Source organism: Corylus avellana, chromosome 2, assembly GCF_965113065.1.
Source record: "Corylus avellana chromosome 2, dhCorAvel1.hap1.2, whole genome shotgun sequence".
In the NCBI taxonomy this organism is placed as follows: Eukaryota; Viridiplantae; Streptophyta; class Magnoliopsida; order Fagales; family Betulaceae; genus Corylus; species Corylus avellana.
The window spans coordinates 9,300,797-9,308,203 of NC_142491.1; the positions used below are offsets into that span (position 1 = coordinate 9,300,797).

Here is a 7,407-nt window from a genome sequence, read left to right on the forward strand (position 1 = left end):
AATATATTATAATCTTGCATTAACATGTTAAATGATGTTTTAGAGTTAATTTAACCAAAGCATCATGGGTAAACAAAAATAAAGTAGGGACACAATTTGATTCGGTAAACCTCACATAGGCGCCAGTGAGGATAACTTCGTCTTGTTTATGATTTCTGAAGCCTTTTGGGTTTAAAAATGGTTTGACATGATGAATTCCCTTAAAAGACCTCTTCAATGATGAATTCACTTTCTTCCTTTTATATATATATATATATATATATATATATATATAGAGAGAGAGAGAGAGAGAGGGAGAGTAGTTTCACTTAACGTATAATTGGGGCAAGCCACTTTTACCCTTAATATTTTACGCGGTAGGGTTATAGAGTAATTTATAAGTCACTCTTCTGGTCTTGTGTCACTTTAATGTCTCTCAAAAACGAGGTAGATTTTAAAATTACTATTTGATAAAAATCTAATAGCGATCAATCACAAGCGCAATTATGATTTTAAGAGCCACATTATTCTTAGAAGAACACAAGAGTGACTTCTAGTATTACTCCATGGTCGTATGCTTGACTTTTTTTTGCCACCAAGTTTGGGTGCCCTATTCAAAAATATTATGCAGTTAGTTTCATAGGAAATCAAATTAAGATCAAAGGCCTAACTGCACCCACTATATCTTTAATTAAGATTAATGCTATATGTTTTTCATGTATTCTTTAAAATTGATATGCTTTTGTCTCCAAGAGATAACTCAATCGGCTGGGACCACGCTTAATGAAACGAAGGTTACTAGTTCAAATCCTCATCCCCCACTTGTGCGGACATGTCAAAAAAAATGATATGCTTTTTAAAATTACAATTAAATTTTGATCAAATGGTAATTTTAAAAGTCACATTATTTTTCAAGGGACACAAGAGAGACATAAAAATAACATTTAGCATTACTCCTTAATTAAATTGAGTAATTCTAAAAATTCTTCTTGTGTCACTCCATGAATAAGGTGACTTTTAAAATTATAATTTAATCAAAATTTAATAATGATCAATCATAAGCTTATTAATGATTTTAGAATCCACAATATTTTTAGAGTGACAAAACAGAACACAAACTTCTAGCATAACGTCTCCAAGAGGTAGTTCAATCAGCTTGGACCACACTTAATGAAGTGGGAGTCACTAGTTCGAATCTTCCTCCTCCTTCTTGTGCAGACATGTCAAAAAAAAAAAAAAAAAAAAAAACTTCTAGCATAACTTTAATATCACAAAGTTTCCGCACTCCGGTTGAAATATATATATACCACATCATTATCCCATCACAAATTTATTACGTTGACGGGCACAATCAATTCATCCATAAATCAACTTTTTTTTTTTTTTTTTTTTTTTTTAAAAAAAAAAGATTTAATAGTGAATTGAAAATACGAAACATGCAATTATGAACTCAATTGGCTCACACAACAAAGTAAATAACTTTTTGACTTAAAAGCCTTAACGACCACGGATAGAACATGTCTCTATCCTGCGTCAGCAACTACTCCAATAAAAGACTCGACTCTTGTGTATCAGAGATTGCTTAAACCCAGATTTACTAGAAAATATATTTGAGATTGTTAGAATTTTCTTGGTTGATTTCTGCTTTTGTTTGGCCGATTCATTTCTTTCTGCCGACCATGGTAGTGGGAGAGCTCTTCCTTTCGGCGTTCCTGCACGTGCTGTTTGACCGACTGGCGTCGCTGGAGTTGCTCAACTTTGCTCGGCGAGAGAGACTTGGAAAGAAGATGGACATGCGGAGCAAAACATTGAAAAGAATTGAGGCGGTCCTTGATGACGCAGATGAGAAGCAGAATGCTGACAGGGCAGTGAAAGATTGGCTGGATGATCTCAGAGACTTGGCTTACGATGTGGAAGATATACTCGATGAGTTCGCCACAGAAGCTTTGCGCCGGAGATTGACCGGAGGAAATGAGGCCGCCACAACTAAAGTACAGAAGCTCATTTCTTGTACTCCGACACCTTTTATGATCAAATATAGGATGGAGTCAAAGATACAGGAGATTGATGCTCAATTCAAACATCTTGTGCAACAAAAAGTTGAACTGAATTTGGGGGCAAATGTTCGTGGGATGTTTCCTGACACAAAACAGAGACTGGCCCCAACTTCTTTAGTGAATGAAGCCCATGTTTATGGCAGGGAAAAAGATAAAAAGGCTGTAATTGATATGCTGCTGCTGACTGAAAAACATTGTGATGCTCAAGTGTCTGTGATTCCTATAATTGGTATGGGAGGGATAGGAAAGACAACTCTTGCCCAGCTTGTGTATAATGATGAAAAAGTGCAAAGTTTATTTGATCCCAAATCATGGGTTTGTGTTTTTGAAGATTTTGATGCTGTTAGGATGACAAAAACAGTTCTGAAGTCTATCTCTGTGAGCGGTGATGACAATGATCTGAATTTGTTGCAAGTCAAACTAAAGGAGAGACTGAAAGGGAAAAAGTTTTTAGTCGGTTCTGGATGATCTTTGGAATGAGAACTATTAGGATTGAACTATTTTACGTGCTCCTTTTGAAGCAGGGGCTCCAGGAAGTACGATTCTCATCACAACTCCCAATAAGGGAGTTTCATTAAAGACGGGTACCATTCCAGCTTACTCTTTGAAAGAGTTGTCAAATGATGTTTGTTTGTCTATATTGGCCCATCATGCATTGGGGGCAAGAGATTTTAGTGGGCATCTAAAACTCAAAGATATCGCTAAGGGGATAGTTAGAAGGTGTAAAGGCTCCCCTTTGGCAGCGAAAGTACTCGGAGGCGTCCTACGCAATAAAGTGGATCGTGATGAGTGGGAAGATGTATTGAATAGCAAGATATGGGATATAGCAGAAATAAAAAGTGAAATTGCTCCAGCTCTTATGTTGAGCTACCACCATCTCCCTTCACATTTAAAGAGGTGCTTTGGGTATTGTTCAATATTTCCCAAGGATTACGTATTTAAGGAGAAGTAGTTAATTCTATTATGAATGGCATAAGGTATAATTCAGCCACAAGAAGAAGGAAAACGAATGGAAGATTTGGGTAGCAAGTACTTTCATGCTATGGTATCAAGGTCATTTTTCCAACAATCAATGGAGGACGAATCACTTTTTCTTATGCATGACCTCATCAATGATTTGGCTCAATGTGTTGTAGGAGATATATGCTTTCGAATGGAAGATAGAATTGGGGGTAGTAATGGAAGGAAAATTCCTAAAAAGGCTCGGCATGTGTCTTATATGGGTGGCAAATATGATGGCACTGGAAGGTTTGAAGCTTTTCTTGAACTCAAATGTTTACGAACCTTCCTACCTCTTATGGTTCAAGATCCAGGGTACTGTTACTTGGTTCATAATGTTCATCTGAAATTGTTGCCAAAATTACAAAAGTTAAGGGTGTTCTCTTTAAGTGGATACCGGCATATTTGAACTACCAGAATCAATAGGTGATCTCAAGCATCTACAGTTCCTCGACCTTTCATACACTACAATCAAAAGCTTGCCTGAATCAGTAACCACTCTTTACAATTTACAGATATTGATATTGGAGAATTGCCTTTTTCTAAAGAAATTACCTTCAAAGTTTGGAAGCCTAGTCAACTTGCGACATCTCAACATTCTAGGAGCAAATGCATTGGAAGGAATGCCTCCAGAAATAGGTAAATTAACCTGTCTCCAATCATTGTCTAACCTAGTTGTGGGAAAAGATAGTTGTTCTGGGGTAAAAGAGCTAGGGCCTTTGTTACATCTTCGAGAGACACTTTGCATTTTAGGATTACAAAATGTGATTAATCGTGAGGATGCAAGGGACGCTAGGTTAATTGAAAAACGCAATCTCTATGGGTTGTCATTGGGATAGAGTGGTGACTTGGATAAGTCACAAGAAAGAACAAGTGAGTTAGAGGTACTTAACATGCTAGAGCCTCACAAGGGCTTGAAAGAGCTCACTATCAGGCACTATGGTGGTGCAGACCTTCCAACTTGGTTAAGAGGCCCTTCTTTTTGTAATATGATGCTCTTGAGGATTGAATGCTGTGAGAAGTGCACATTATTGCCACCAGTCGGACAACTACCATCACTCAAAGAACTTTTTATTGATGGCATGGCCAATGTGGAAAATATTGGTTTTGAGTTTTGTGGGGAATATTGCTCTCAACCTTTTAAATCCTTGGAGACTTTGTATTTCAAGAATATGAAGGAATGGGAGAATTGGATTCCATGTGAAGAATTCCCAAAACTGCGTAAGATTTCTATTACAAGATGTCCTAAGCTAGTGGGTAAGTTACCAAACCACCTTCCTTTACTAGAAAATATTGAGATAAAGAGATGTAGGTAGTTGGTGCTCTCAATTTCAAGCTTTCCGGAACTCTGCAAACTAGAAATTGAGGGATCAAAAGGGATGGTGCATAGAAGTAAGATTGACTTCAACTTGCTATGCTTCTCTTCTCTTTCAACAATTTCAGAATTCACATGTAAAATATAAGGGTTTGCCAAGGAAGGATTAACCAACGTGGAAGATTTAACTATTGAATGGTGTAAGGAGCTGACACCCTTGTGGTCAAGTGAGGTGGGATTACTACAACATCTGCCATGTCTTGGTGTTCTGAAGATTCGTCATTGTACCGACCTAATTTCTTTGGCGGCAAAAGAAGTAGAAGAGCAGCTACAACTGGGTTTGCCATCCAAATTGAGAGCAATTGAGATAAGAAATTGCAAGGTATTGGAATCTTTACCCCAAGCAATGATGCACAGGAACAAGTATCTTGAGGATATTCATATTTGTGAGTGTACTTCACTAACATACTTTGCAATAGGGCAACTACCTCCAACTCTAAAGCGGCTAAAGATAGAATATTGTAATATGCTGATTTTGGTGGATGGGGATGTCATCAACAATTGCGGGAGCAACACATCTCTTGAGTACTTGGAAATTGGTTGTTGTCAATCCCTCAAATAGCTAACATCAAGTGGGGAATTACCTGCAACACTTAAATACCTCCAAATTTTCAATTGTAACAAGCTGGAGTCGATAGAGAAGAGCTTCCATCACAACTCGTCTCTTGAAGTCATTGATATTAGGAGTTGTGAAAACCTTAAATCCTTACCCGAGGGCATACATAGCCTCAGCAATCTAGATCAGATTTTTATTAATGGATGTCCAACTTTTGTTTCCTTCTCGGATGGAGGGTTGCTCCCTGCCAACGTGAGAGAACTTACAATTTCCAAGTGTGAGAAATTGCAGACTCTACCTAACTGCATACGCAACCTCTCCTCTCTTCAACTATTGCAAATACAGGACTGTTCAGGCATTGTATCCTTTCCAGAAGTAGGTTTTCCCACCAACCTAACATCACTTTTTATCCATAATAAGGTGTCGTTTAGTGAGCCTTTTTTGAGTGGGGATTGCACAGGCTTACCTCTCTTAAACAACTTGAAATTGATGGTGGCTCTTCACATCTTGTGTCATTTCCAGAGATGATGCTACCTGCCTCTCTAACCAGCCTCTCCATTAAACACTTCCCGAATTTGAAATACCTGTCTTCCAAAGGCTTTCAATTCCTCACCTCTCTTGAAAAATTGAGTATTGGTGGATGCGAAAAGCTCACATCCTTTCCAGAGGAAGGCCTGCCTCCCTCACTCCTGCAACTTTATATCATCGGTTGTCCTCTGCTTAAAGAACGTTGCAAGAAAGATCATGGACGAGAGTCGTTCCAGATAGCCTACATCCCTTACGTTCAGATTGATGGGAGGTTCATATTATGACCTAGAAGAGTAGAATCAGTGTCTCTCAATTTTATTTAGATGCAAGACAAGTATCAAGAAATGTATTCAAAGGTCAGTATATTGCCATGTCACTATACATCTCTTTTTTTTTTTTTTTTGGTGGAATGTTGCTATTGTTAGTTTGCATAACACAATCAAAGGTGTTTGTTAAAGTGCTCAAGTGACCTGTGACCATGCAGAGAAAGAATGTTAGGGGAGAATCGCATAAAGAATTTAATAAGAGGACATTAGCATACACGTGTGTACACCACTTCAACACAAAAGTTTTAGCTAATGTGTTTATGTTCACTTATGTATATTAACTACTCATTTTGTTTATTTTTTTCAATGTGAGACCCAATACCCACATGTGCACTCACAACAAAGAAAGGTACTTGTTTTCCGTTACTAATTGGCATATTGCATTTAATTACAGATTTGGCGAAGCATTGGGACCCTTTGGAGAAAAGGTATGTAACTGAATTTTGATCCTTTGATAATGTTAGTAGCCATACTCTGGATGATTTATCATATTCAGTTATTGGATTGATAATGTTCATTCGTTTGCAGTTTCTGATTACTCTTTCAATTCTTATAATTGCTAAGGAAGTTGTGGATCCAAATAGGCAGAAATTATTAAATTCTCTTTCAACTGATCAAGAAAATAATTATTCTTTATTTTTAATTCTGGTTAACACAGTAGTTTGACCTGCAGATAATTCTCTGATAAATGTTTCTCCATATTCTTTGATGCTTTGCGTATTTCTAGTAACAAAAAATAACTAGCAATTCCAATACACCAAGTGTGAGACAGGATGTATCTTCAGATTAATGGTCGGTTATGGAGAAACAAAGTAATTAATGTCAGCAAACCATTCAAAAAACACATAAATAAATAATTAATTTCTCACAATTTTATCAGCAGAAAATTTTGATTGGTGAATGTGGAGATGATTGTAAAGGAAAAATGCCATTTCCTATGTGGGACTGTGAAACTACCAAAAAAAAAAACTCTTTTTTTAATCAATTGGTGCATTTAAAATGATTATTATTGAATTTTGATTTATTAATAATTTTAAAAATCACGGACTCTAGTCTTTCTTCTAACATTACTCAACTTTAAAGCCAAAACTGGCATATCCTTGTTGATAATAAATTGTCAGTGACAACACCTATATCTTTGATGCTTGCAGATGGTTCAAAAGGCTGGTGCAAATTGTTACAACTTTCTCCATCTGTGTTTTCCTGTATACTTAGAGGTGTGCAACTTTATTTTGAAACAATGGGTGCCAATTTTGTTATGTTTTTCTACTCCTTTTTTGTTCTTTTCCTCTTTGTATTGTTTTCTCGGTAAGCAAAGGATGCATTAATGGACAACGGAATACAGTAAACATTTTTTGGTTAAACTGTTTTTTTGTGAGTGGCTTTACAATGTTGTTTCTCTATATTGAGAATATTCTAACATCCTTAACGTTGTTAGGGAGAAAATGGGTAACTTGGTTTTGCCACTTTTAATACGCCACCACGAAGCGTTCGCGTACATCCCTGTCGAGCATATGTATAAAAGGAAATCCATTTTTAATAAGAACAGGAAGCATATTCAGATAATACTCTTCTTCTTCCCTCTTC

General features: G+C 36.8%; 1 pseudogene across 1 annotated transcript; it reads left to right on the forward strand.

Moving 5' to 3' along the window:
• The first annotated feature begins 1,584 nt into the window (after positions 1-1,584).
• Positions 1,585-7,193, forward strand: LOC132172497 (putative disease resistance RPP13-like protein 1; annotated as a pseudogene). The gene is made up of 4 exons (XR_015911460.1): positions 1,585-4,688; positions 4,830-5,850; positions 6,215-6,248; positions 6,972-7,193. The product of XR_015911460.1 is annotated as a putative disease resistance RPP13-like protein 1 (transcript).
• The last annotated feature ends 214 nt before the right edge of the window (positions 7,194-7,407 follow it).